Source organism: Prionailurus bengalensis, chromosome D4 (genome assembly GCF_016509475.1).
Source record: "Prionailurus bengalensis isolate Pbe53 chromosome D4, Fcat_Pben_1.1_paternal_pri, whole genome shotgun sequence".
In the NCBI taxonomy this organism is placed as follows: domain Eukaryota; kingdom Metazoa; phylum Chordata; class Mammalia; order Carnivora; family Felidae; genus Prionailurus; species Prionailurus bengalensis.
The window spans coordinates 26624307-26637088 of NC_057359.1; the positions used below are offsets into that span (position 1 = coordinate 26624307).

Below are 12782 nucleotides of genomic sequence, written 5' to 3' on the forward strand. Positions count from 1 at the left end.
AATGTTGGGCACTTACATCACAGCCAATTCTATTTCAACAGTTAAGAAATGATTCAAATTTCCAATTCACAATAAAATAATAGTCGAACAACAGGCATTCCTATCCTCTCCCTCCTAGGACTGAATTAAAATAGACAGCAGCAATAAAGAGAAATTAAGTTATGTTGAAGCCCCACAGTGCCAAAAAGGAAACAAAAGTTGGGGATGGGAGGTAGGTGCCTTGTCCAGAAGAACTCAGGACACTTGGAACCCAGGGACTAGAAGATGCCAAGTAAAACAGAAAGAGACTGCTTGGCAGCTAACTAAAACCTTGTAATCCCAACTTCTTACCTCCTCCATACCTCATACCTCACCATTGTGGGAAATGTTCAACAGCTAGTCACAGAACTCCTGACAAATCATCTTCACTAAAGAAACTGACAACCTCAAAGAATTCTGCTTTCTGGGACTAAAGAGATCCCCAGGAAAAAGGCCAGCTCTCAATCCCATCATCCTAGAGCTAAGCCAGTATGGTCACTTTTTATAGCCCAAGGCCAGAGTGTCCCCAGAGAACTTGGGAACTTTCTGTTTTGAAAGTCTGTGTCCGTTACAGTATCACGTACTAAAAAGAGGCACCTAGAGAAGTGCTGCATTTCACCAAGTTTGTGGCTTTGCCAACCAAGTGTGACAAAGCAAGAAAGGGGCAGAGAAACTGAGAATGTATAACAAGGGCATAATGATAAAAACTGACCGTGAAGTTTAGGTATAATCTACTCATTCCTCTTTATGGGGTCATTCTCATCACCATAAAATCATGTTATTTCCGAGTCTTGAAGGGAAAAACAACCTCTCTTGTTCCCACTTCCTCCATCCTCAATCAAGTCTCATTTAGTTGTTTACACACATTGCCAACCAGTACTCTCTTCCCATCCTCTCCTAAAGACACTCCAGCCAGATTCTCCCCATCCCACTTGTCTGTGTCAGTGACCTCCATGTCCCTAAATCCAACTGTCAACTCTCAGTCTTCATCTTATTTGTCCTATCAGCAGCATTTGATAGAACTGGTCACTCCTTTTTCTTGGAAATACTTTCCTCATTTGGCCATACTTTCTAAGCTTCCCTCACTGGATGCCCCAGGCTTATTTCTTTCTCATCTGTTTCTAACTCCAGTCTCTTCCTTGGTGACCTCATCCAGTCTCATGACTACTCAACATCTCCACTTGGATCTCTAATAATATCAAAACTCAACATATCCAAAACTGATCTCCTGACCCGCTCTCCCCTACCAAGTATGCCCTCACCTAAGCTTTTCCAACCGTAAAGACAATTCTCTCTCCAGTTCTCAGTACAAGGCCTTAACTTCCTCCTTGGCTCCTATCTTACATCCCACATCCAATGCATCAGCAAGTTCTGATAATTCTACTTTCAAAATACATCCAGAATCTGATCACTCCACCATAGCTACTACAATGGTCAAGCAAACCATCCTCATTAGTTTCCCTTCTACCTCTGGCCTCCTACAGTCTATTCTCAACACAACATCCTGACTGATCCTACTAAACCCTTGGGGAAATAAAAGTGGAGGGGGGGGGACCTTAGGTAAATCTTGTCACCACTCTGCTCGATGTCCTGCAACGCTGCCCATTTCGGTGGCACTAAGCGCCCTAGGTGAATACCCCCAGTCATTCCCCTCCCTGACTTCATCTCCTACATACAATTCTCCTCACTCACACTGCTCTATACACACTGTCTGTGCCTCCTTGCTTTCTTCCCACTCTTACCTTAATGCCTTTGCCCAAGGTGTTTCCTCTATCCAAAATGTTCTCCTGCCAGATAGTCTAATGACCAAACAACTCCCAAACTTCTTTTGCTTGAGTATCACCTTTTCAATAAAATCTAAATTTCAACCATCCTATTTAATTTTGTAAACCAGATCCAGACCCCAGCATACCCACTGTCCCTTGCCTGAATCTACTCTCTCTTCTTCTGGAGCACTTACCACCTTCTAACACTGGATGATTCACAAATTACTGAACACTTGTAAGACTTGAACACTTGAACACTTGATAATATACGAACATGCATCAAAACAACTTTCAAGGGAACAGTTTAGTTTTATAAACTTACAAATGTTCAACAGATATCCCATTAAACCATATATATCAATCCTGTAATCAAATTCATCCCAGACCCTTACCAGTTTATCACTACTGATGACTACAAAGGCAACCACAGTAGGTACCTTCATTTTCTTGAGGTTCTGAGGAAAAAGTGATAGCAACCCACAGTCCTTGGTATGCCCACATAAGAAATCACACGGTCTAATATCTAATATCTCACTGGCCAATATTTTACTCATTTAATCACCTTGTAAACTAGACAATTTACTTAACTCTGTGTATTGCTTACTATCTATATTTCCCTGCTAGAATTAAAGCTCCATATAAACAAAAATCTGTTTTGCTTAGTAAATGCCTCCCAAGTATCTAGAAGAGAGCCAGCACACTGCAGGTGCTAAATAAGGATACTTAATATTTTGTCTTCCTATCTAGAAACAAAGGTCTATCTTGAAGAACAATGTTGACATCTATACTGACAATGTCCCATGGATAGCTGGCTTCATCTGAAGATTTGTCACTCTTGTTTAAAAAAAAATAAAAGCTGACTTCATGACACAGTGTTTTCTTCACAAAGAGGTGCTAGTGTCAAAAACTCTGGCAGGTGAGAGGAAAAAGTTGCTTGAAACTACAAAAAATGATTAACTTTATTAAACAAAAACCTGTTCACTTGAAAATATTTATGGGTGCCTGGGTGGCTGAGTCAGTTGAGCGTCTGACTTCAGCTCAGGTCATGATCTCATGGTCTGTGGGTTCGAGCCCCGTGTTGGGCTCTGTGCTGACAGCTCAGAGCCTGGAGCCTACTTTGGATTCTGTGTCTCCCTCTCTCTCTGCCCCTCCCCCGCTCACGGTCTGTCTGTCTGTCTGTCTGTCTCTCTCTCTCTCTCTCCCCCTCCCTCCCTCCCTCTCTCTCTTGAAAAATAAACATTAAAAACAATTTTTTAAGAAAAAATAAAAACCAATGTTTAAAGAACTATGTTACAACCTGAACAAGGAGCATATGAATCTCCTGTTACATCCAGAAATGCAGTGACTTAGTGCGTGAGGAGTTCTCAACAGGGTGTCAGCGCTGAAAGGTGAAGTGCAGAGTTACTTTCACACAGTAGGCTATGTGCTTAGAGAAAAAAGGCTGCCTACTGAAACCAGCCAACTTAGCAAACACTTGTTATCACGTGAAGCAAGTGAATGACTTTGCAAGACCTTAGAGAAAATGTTTTGACTTCAAGTGACAAGATTATTGGGGAAAAAATCAGGTGACAAACAAAAATCATAAAACTGCTCCTACTGCTGCTTGCGTTTGAGAGTGAAAAAGGGTATCTGTAAATCTCAAATCTTGCTGACCTAGAAGAACAAAATTGAAAAGCAAAATTAAACAGGATTTCCTCCTTATTTTCAAACAAGTGTAAGACTGAATGAGGAACCCTTCCTCTGAATCTACTGCTCAGGCTGAGAACTTGACTTTGAGGAAGAAGAATTTCATATGTTATGGTCTAATTACACACTCAAGATGAGACTTCTTGATCTGTCCCTAAAAGAGTTCTCAGTGTCTACAAACGAGTAGTATCCTGAAAATCTTAGGAAAATAATGAACATTTCGCTGTAGGCTTTCAACCTCTCATGCAAGAAAGATTTTGTTTTTTAATAGCATCAAGAGCCAGGAAGAAATAATCTTATGTTGGCTGAAATGAAATCTGTGAATGGTTATTTCAAGTTCAACATAGAAAGCAAAAACAAGTTTCATGAGAGATAAACTTCATTCTTTTGGCTTCAAAAAATAACAATTTTATTGTATAAAGCCTTTTCATAAAAAATCAACACATATAATCATTCATAACTTCTGAACCTATATTCACTCAAGTGAGTGAGTGGGGAAAAAAAGTTTGTTTTTTTCAAATTCTTATATAAATTGTATATTAGGCTCTACTTTCATTAATGTTATTTTGACCTATGGTTTTTAGTAGCTTTGCTATTTGACACTGTTAATGTTCACATTGTATTTTATTTTTTTTAATTTGTTTTTTCTTTGTTCACATTGTAAACAACATTAATTAGAATCAACTTCAAGTGGTACTGGCAAAAAGACAGAAAACCAGACCAACAGAATAGACCTTAAAGTCTAGAAATAAACGCACACATCTCTGGCCGACTGATTTTTGGCAAGGTTACCAAGTCCACTCAGTGAAGAAAGAATATGAGCACCCCTCAGAGATATTGCTGGTTCAGTTCCAGACCACTGTAATGAAGCGAGTATCATAATAAGGCAAGTCAAATAAAAATTGTTTGGTTTCCCAGCACATATAAAAGCCTTGTCTACACTATACTGTAGTCAATGAAGTGTGCAAAGCACAATATCTAAAAAAAAAATGTGCATACTTTAATTAAAAAGTACTTCATTGCTAAAAAGTGCTAACCATCATGTAAGTTTTCAGCAAGTCAGAATCACTGACTGCAGATCACCATAATAAATATAATAATGAAAAAGTTTGAAATAATGTGAGAATTACCAAAATGTGACACACACAAAGTGAGCAAATGCGTTGGAAAAATGGTGCCAACAGGCTTGTTAGATACAGCATTGCCACAAACCTTCAATTTATAAAAAACAGTATCTGTGAAATGCAATAAAGCAAAGCACAAGAAAGTGAGGTACGTCTGTAGTCCCTTCTATGCTGGGACAGCGTGACTTCCACATGCAAAAGAATGAAGTTGGTACTCAAACCGTATTATAAAAATTAACTCAAAATGGATCAGTGACCCCAATATAAGTGCTAAAACTTTCAGTAGAAAACACGGAGGCAAATCTACAGGACCTGGAATTGGCAAGAGATTCTCCACTGCAGCAACAAAAGCACAACCAACAAAAGAAAAAAAAGATAAGATGGACTTCAAAATTTAAAGTTTTTTGTGCATCAAAGGACACTATCAAGAAAGTGAAAAGCAAACACAGAATGGGAGAAAATATTTGCATTTATATATCTGATAAAAGTTTTGTAGCCAAATATATATACAACTTCTCCAACTCAATAACCAAAAGAGAACTCAATTTAAAAATGAGCAAAGAGGGGCGCCTGGGTGGCTCAGTCGGTAAAGCATGCAACCTTAGGACTTGAATAGACATTTCTTCAAAGAAAATATTCAAATGACCAATAGGCACATGAAAAGATGTTCAACATCATTAGTCATTAGAGAAATGCAAATCAAAATCACAGTATTACTTCATACCAACTAGGATGTCTACAATTTAAAAAACAGTAAATAGGGGTTGAAAATGTAGATAAACTAAAACCCTCATTTGTGGCTGGTGGGAATGTAAAATGGTGCAACCACGTAGAAAACAGTTTGGCAGTTCCTCAAGCTAAATGTAAAATACCATATGATCCAGCAACTCTACTCCTAAGTACACACCCAAGAACTGAAAACAGTGACTTGAAGAGATAATTGTCATTAATGTTCATAGAAGCATTATTCACAATAGCCAAAAGTAGAAAAAATCCAGGTGTCCACTAACAGATGAAGGGACATGTGGTAGATACACACAATGGAATATTATTCAGCTTTTTATAAAAAGGAATGAGGTTCTTGTATATGCTATAACATGAACCTTGAAAATATTATGTAAAGTGAAATAAGCTAGAAACAAAGCAACAAAAATCATATGCCCCACCTACATGAAATACCTAGAATTGGCAAATTCATAGACATATAAAATAGATTTTAGAAGTTAGCAGGGGTTGGAGACAAGAGGATGTAGGGAGTCATAGTCTAATAATTAAAAAGTGTCTGCAGTGACAAAAAATTTCAGAAATAGTGGTGATGGCCGTACAACTTTGTGAATGCAATTAATGCCGTTGAATCAAAAGCTAAAAAATGGTTACACAGGCTAATTTTATATTAGATATGTTTTACCACAACAAAAAAATACAAAACATTAACTTACATTATTTATTTAAATTAGGTCTATCCTATCTTTTAAAAAAATGAATTCATTTTACTTTAAGTCAGTTAAACAGAAATGTATTATCTTTACCACATGAGGTTTTAAAAATCATGAAAAGGAAGAAAGATTAGTTTCCAGAATGGTAAGGTAATTTTAACTACCTATTTGCTTTTCACGTAAGGTTAATTAAAGTCTTTTTTGTATGCTTTAAATAAAGAAAAATAAAAATTCTTTTGTATACATCATATACCACAAGGCATAATTTATTAATGTCTTGTGTAGTAAAAATTTGTAGTAAGACTCCTTAAGCCTACTTGTATAAAGTAAAAAAATAAAGTGGGAAATTTAAGGAAAGGAAAACCTGTTTTTCCTACCTGCATTACTAACTCACATTAGAGTTCATACTGTTTGTGGGGATGGAGAGCCACACAAAAGAGCAGACTAATTAAACAGCCACAATAAACAGATGTACAGAAAAATACTCTTTCAAAAGAGCATTAGCAGTCATTACTGAGGTACTGTTATATAGACTTAAAATTTCAATTACACCCCGCCAACTCTGAGCCTCATAAGGCCCCGAAGGCCTACTGTCCTGCCATGTGCAATCCCATCCAGCAAGAAGGGCTCTCCACCCAGCTAGTTCCACCATCAGCTGAACCAGCTGCACCCCACTCAGTCCTCAAGCTGTCAGTGTCTTGCCCTGCCAGCCCTCAGAATTATTCAAACAAATTAATCACATCCTCCCATGAGGGCAGTCCTTTTGTTATTTCATCCATTTGTTACTACAAAGCCTGCCTCCCATGGCCACTGTGACTGGTTCACTCTACTCCCAAATGCAACTTCCATGAGGCATGCAGTATCCTCCTCTCCCAGGTTGTGAGTATTTGACGAATAAACTGTTGTTAATAGCATCTGGTCAAAGTCAGGCAGTAGCCATCTCATACCATTTAAGACATAAGATCCCTCCTTCACCAATGAATTGATCAGAACAATTATCAAAACTAATTATTACAGCTGCTAACACAGATGTTCTAATTTTTATGGAGGAATTTCCTGAGACCTGAAAATTATCTCGTGGACCCTTTGGGGTATAGAGAAAGACCAGTAGACAGGACTGGTGCAGCCATAACAGGTCTTGGCCCAGTGTGGTTCTACAGCTAGTTAAGTACAGCAGGACATTCCTGATCACCATAGCCTCCTGACCACCACAGTTTCCTGATTTTATTCTTTTTTTATAAAGTAAAACTTCAGTTTACTCATCTGTTTATCACACAGTACATGAGTACACGAGGTAAAGTGTTTCACATTACATATTCCTCTTCCAACTCCTTGGAATGTTCACTTCTTTGGTTAAAAGGAGAGACTAGGGGCGCCTGGGTGGCGCAGTCGGTTAAGCGTCCGACTTCAGCCAGGTCACGATCTCACGGTCCGGGAGTTCGAGCCCCGCGTCAGGCTCTGGGCTGATGGCTCAGAGCCTGGAGCCTGTTTCTGATTCTGTGTCTCCCTCTCTCTCTGCCCCTCCCCCGTTCATGCTCTGTCTCTCTCTGTCCCAAAAATAAATAAACGTTGAAAAAAAAAAAAATTTAAAAAAAAAGGAGAGACTAGACATGAGGGGCAGGCAATGTTTACATAACTGAAATAAAGTTGAGGAGGGAGCAAGGGCACCTACGTGGCTCAGTCAGTTGAGCATCTGACGTCAGCTGAGATCATGATCTCACAGTTTGTGGGTTCAAGCACCGCACCGGGCTCCGTGCTGTCAGAGCCCGCTTCGGATCCTCTGTCCCCCCTTCTCTCCACCTCTCCCCCACTCGCACTCTCTCTCAAAAAATAAATACTTAAAAAAAAATTGAGGAGGGGCAATGCTAACATCACCCTGGCAGGGATGGGCACAAGGGGACTGTTAGTCACAGCTATTTTCTAGAACTGTTAGCTGGAAACAAAGGAGCACCACTCCTGGACGCTCTTGCTGTCATGGGCCTCAGTCAGCCCCACCACACAGGTACAGCAGCACTTTTGGGTAGTTGCATTTGGTGCCTCACTGGATGCAGCAGTACAAGGACTCGCCACACTTTCTCTTGGATTCAGACCTAATTTTCAACATGTCCACTGAGAGAGACCATGACTCTAATCAGGACTTTACTGGGGGACCTGCCTGGCTCAGTCAGTACAGCATGCAACTCCTGATCTCAGGGTCCTGAGTTCGAGCCCCACAGTGGGTGCAGAGATTACTTTAAAAATTTAAGATTTAATCAGGACTTTATCACGAGTCCTTCTGCCCTTCCTGGAGTCATATAGTCAGCAAAATATAGGGGCTTGTTCTGAATGCACTGCCCCAGCTTCGGGAAAGCATTTTCCAGATCTCCTTTGACCTCCTTCTTGATGCTGTCCAGCGTGTCATACTTTCTGGATGTGTCACACACTTCACTTGTTTTGATGCTGATCCACTTGGGCACATCAGTTCCTTTCCTCTTCACTCCAGCATCATAGAGATCCCAGGCACCTTGGTCAATCAATCAGTTCATAACCAATGACAGAGCCATCCCCTGCTCTTCTACCCTTTGCGAGGGCAACCATCAGCTTGCAGAAGTCACCAGATGTGTCAGAAACAATAACCTCCAGATCAATCTTGTACATTTCCTCATAGACTCTATTAATTTTCTGAAGCTCCTAGTTGGTTCTTGAGCAGACGATCTCAATGAGGGAGTCCTCATGAGTCCCCAGGCCCTTCATGGAGGATTTCAGCACAGAAGCATCATACTGAACAGGTGTTTGCAACAGGCCCCAAAACACGGTCTCCAGGCTGACTTCAGTGCTGATACAAGTTCCCTTTTGGTCCTTCTCTGGTGGGGAAGGCAACATCCAGTTTCTGTTCATTGTTGAGGCTGGTCAAAATGGTTGACAATGGTGACCTCATCCACACCTTTGGTCTTGATAGCTGTTTCAATGTTCAGAGCATCACACTCAGTATCAAAATTGGTATATGCAAAATTGGCATCACCAACCAGCATGAACTTGGGGGTGGGAGTTTTCACCCTCCAAGCTGAGCTTGCAGAGAATGTCGTGAACAGCAGACATTCTGAAAGAAGCTAGGCCAGACGCCGAGAGCCGCAAGCATCCCCAGTTGTGGAGTCAACAGTATCCTGATTTTAAAATATCAGTGTCGTTCTAGGAATGATGATCTGAAAGCAATTTCACAACTAGACAGGTCTCTTAATCATAAAAGAGACAATATCTCCCTTGGTCTCTCAGTTTTGTGTAGAGGTTTTGGAAGTTGTTCCTTAAAGCTCAACCTAGAATCTCTTTCTTTAAATCTCCGAACAATTCTGTAAACCAATTAAAACCCATGCCAAGTATTGATTTACTGCCCCTCATCTCTAAATTCACCATTTTTGCCTGCTCTGTGAAAACGGATGTGTGCCCTTAAAATACTAATTTCTTTGCCAGCTGGCAAGACATTAAGCTTTGTCAAGAGGGCACTGGAAAGACATTGCAGAGGAAAAGGATTTTGCTTCCTGGCTCCAGGGTGTTCACTTGGCTGCAGCAGCCAAGGCTTCTCTGGGACCCATTCCTGCAACAAGGATGGTTTCTACAGCACCAGGCTCCTACAGCACATGCAGCCTCTCCAACAGGGGTCTAAGCTGCTCTGTAGCAGAGGGCCTGCGGTGAGACATCTCCCCATGAACAGCTTTCCCTGGCACCCTACAAGGTGAACATGCAGCAAATTCCACTAGCGTCACACCACACCTACTTGCCTTGACCTTACCTTTTTCAACAAGTCTTCAGTGGGGAAGAGGGGCCCACTCTATCTCAGCCTTCGGGGCAGTAACCAGCTATCCCATTCTTCTTTAGAGTTATCTTTACTTCTTGCTGACAAATCCCTCAATTCTCCAATCCCTGTTATAGTCAATAATTTTTTACATTAATCTTTCCCTGTTAAATTACTGTGTGGCTTCTATTTCCTGATTGGACCCAGACTGATATATCCCAGCAAACTACTTAGTACTCTAACATAAATAAACCTTCTCTGCCTAAGGTGTCTAGAGTGAATTTTGTTCTCTGAAATTCAAACTTCAATTTTCTTTTTCAATTTTTTTTTTCAACGTTTATTTATTTTGGGGACAGAGAGAGACAGAGCATGAACGGGGGAGGGGCAGAGAGAGAGGGAGACACAGAATCGGAAACAGGCTCCAGGCTCTGAGCCATCAGCCCAGAGCCTGACACGGGGCTCGAACTCACGGACCGCGAGATCGTGACCTGGCTGAAGTCGGACGCTTAACCGACTGCGCCACCCAGGCGCCGCTCAATTTTCTTTTTCAAAAAGACTTTTGTGAGGAAAAATCGTACAATCAGAGATTAGAAAAATCTATGACCTCATTTTTTTAATTAGCAAGTGATACTAATTAATCATAGAATTTTAAGTATTAATTCTGATAATTGTATTCCTAGATCAGCCTATTAAATACTTTAACTGTAAAATTAACTCCATCTTAGAGTACTATCATTCTTGTTATGCTTAACTACTATTTAAAAAGTTAGTCTACAATGAAATACCACTTCTCACCCACTAGCATGGCTATAATAGTTTTTAAAAAATACAGACAATAACAAGCATTAGCAAGGATGTGAAAAACTGGAATCCTTATGCATTGTTGATAGGAACTTAAAACGGTACAGCTGCTTTGAAAACAATCTAACAGTCCTCAAAAGGTTAAACAAAAACAAACCATGTGACCCAACTATTCCATTTCTAAGTATATACTCAAAGAAATGGGAATTTATATCCACACAAAAATTTGTACACAAATGTTCTTAACAGCATTATTCATAACCAAAAAGTGGAAATAACCCAAATGTCCACCAACCAATGAATGGATAAATGAAATGTGGTATAGCTATATAGAATATTATTCAATGATAAAAAGAAACAAAGGACTGATATATGCTACATAAATGAACCTTGAAAATATATTAAATAAAAGGAAGCCAGTCATGAAAGACAACATCATTGTATGATTCCATTTATATGAAATATCCAGAATAGGTAAATCTATACAGAGAGTAGATTAATGCTTATCTAGGACTAGAAGAGAATGGGGTGGGGCTGGGGGAGGAGACACACTAAAAGGATGTGGGATTTCTTTTTGGGGCAATAAAAATGTTCGAAAATTCACTGTGGTGATGGCTACACAACTCTGTGAATATACTAAAGGGCACTGAATTGCGTATTTTAAAGGGAAAATTGTATGGTATGTGAGTTATATCTCAATAAAGCTGTTTAAAAAAAAAAGTCACTGCAGGAACTTTCTAATTCAATCCATCCTTAAATTAGGGTTAAGGGCTTAACACTCTCTGTAGTTCAGTGCCTGATTCCCACAATAGAATACAATATCCCTTTTACACAAAAGCAAAACTACTGACCCACCTGGGTCTTTAGGGAGAAAAAAAACACAATCCTGCTATGCCGCACAAAAAAAAAAAAATCCGCAGTATACATTTCCCAAAATGGCGGGGGGGGGGGGGGGGTAGTGTCTGTATACGTTGACTTTTATATACATTTAAAGGTGGCTTGATGTTTCCGATTCTGTGTCTCCCTCTCTCTCTGCCCCTCCCCCATTCATGCTGTGTCTCTCCCTGTCCCAAAAATAAATAAACGTTGAAAAAAAAAAAAAAATTTAATATTTAAAGGTGGCTTGAACTTGAATTAAATGTGGGCATATGGCCTTGGCGGAAAACCACATAAGCAAGATCAACTCACTCAACCTAGCCCACACATAAGAAAAAAAACAAGCAATTTGATATACTCTAGCTCAAGAAAAGTATTGGATTTTCTGATTTGTTTGTGTTTTAGATTCTCCTGATCTTTTGCTCTCAACTAGAGCTAATTCCAGAGCCCAAGAAACCAAAACTGAAGGCCTCAGGTTCCATTGGCTTAAGCTTAAAATCAAACCTATCAGCCAAGTCAGTAAGTGTGCATAAACACACTTCATACATGTAAGCCTGTCCTAATTTCCATTCCGCAAACAAGCCATAAAAGAAATTCTGGCACACGCCCCAAAGTTAAGGTTATATTTTCTAAATATATATACTTTGCAAACATACATGGTTTTTAATGTATTTCAAATCAAACTGCTAAAAAATGCAAAGAAACATACACTATTCACATGAAATCTTTTAAATACAGTCTGAGGAAATATGATTCCTTTTCACTTGCATTGTTTAAACAACCTGGTTCTATTCCTATTCAACCAGAACAACTTCACTATTTTACTCTCAAATGTCCACAAATGGGCCTCCCTACAAGATATAATTAGGCAAAATTTCCACTGTTTAAAAACTTTGGGGAAGCACTGCTCTAGTCAACAATGATTACCTTTGCTGTTAAATAGTAGACATTGTTCTTATTGTAGTGGATGTGGACAACTAAGGAAAGACTGCAGTTAAAGAAGATCTGGGTAGTTGGTTCTACTGCGAGGAACCGGGAAACAAGTACACTGAAAAGGCATCATCTTTTGTCAGCTTTCTCTAATTGTTTCATTATCTGAAAAGAAGAAATCACTTTTCAAGAACATAAGGCAGCTACTATTCCCCCACACCAGCTATGTCAATGTGATGGAAAACTGTAAATTCTGATTACTGAATAAGAAACATCCCAAAGAATATGACCATACCCTTGGCAGCATCCTTGAAGGAACAGTGAGAAATTTTAAGGGAAGAAGGTAAACAATATCTGTTGTCTAAGGAAAGAGAAG

The 12782-nt window shown here is 39.6% G+C and overlaps 1 protein-coding gene and 1 pseudogene across 3 annotated transcripts in view; both read right to left on the reverse strand.

Moving 5' to 3' along the window:
• AGTPBP1 (ATP/GTP binding carboxypeptidase 1) overlaps nt 1-12782 on the reverse strand; it is a 165495-nt gene that overhangs the window by 142052 nt on the left and 10661 nt on the right. The window lies entirely within an intron of this gene.
• On the reverse strand, nt 7883-9156 carry LOC122475030 (annotated as a pseudogene).